The sequence below is a fragment of the Olea europaea genome, unplaced genomic scaffold (assembly GCF_002742605.1).
Source record: "Olea europaea var. sylvestris unplaced genomic scaffold, O_europaea_v1 scaffold69, whole genome shotgun sequence".
Lineage (NCBI taxonomy): Eukaryota > Viridiplantae > Streptophyta > Magnoliopsida > Lamiales > Oleaceae > Olea > Olea europaea.
Genome location: NW_019265290.1, coordinates 180,884 through 181,561, shown reverse-complemented (window position 1 = coordinate 181,561; position 678 = coordinate 180,884).

Below are 678 nucleotides of genomic sequence, written 5' to 3'. Positions count from 1 at the left end.
TTATTTCACCAAATGGGCCGAGGCTGAACCGCTTGCCAAAGTCACCGAACAAAAAACAACTGACTTCATATGGAAGTCCATTAGATGCCGATTCGGCATCTTTCACTCTATTGTCACTGATAGAGAGAAACAGTTTGATAATGCCTAAAAAAAATTTACGAGGAGTTCGGTATCAAGAAACACTTCTCCACACCTAATCACCCACAAGCAATGGCCAAGTTGAGGCTATCAACAAGATTATTAAACACACGTTGAAGGTAAAACTTAACACGCTCAAAGGGGGATGGGTTGAAGAACTCCCCGGTATACTATGGTCATACTGCACCACTACCAAAACAAGCAGAACAAGCACGAGTGAAACTCCGTTCTCACTAGCTTTCGGCGTACAGGCTGTAATCCCATTACAGATCGGGATTCCATCATTCCGCACAGCTGCCTATAGCGAAGAAGAGAATCAAATGACTCTTAATGGAGAACTAGATCTAGTGGAAGAAAAAAGAAATAAAGCCAAACTCCAGAACGCAGTTTACAAACAACGGAATGCCAGGTAATTAGAACAAAAAAGTGCAAAAAAGGGAGTTCGAAGTAGGCCTTGGTCCTAAGGAGAATATTCCTCGCCACGAGGGAGGTCGGATCCAGATCACTAGGCCCAACTGGAAAGGACCTTACATGATAACA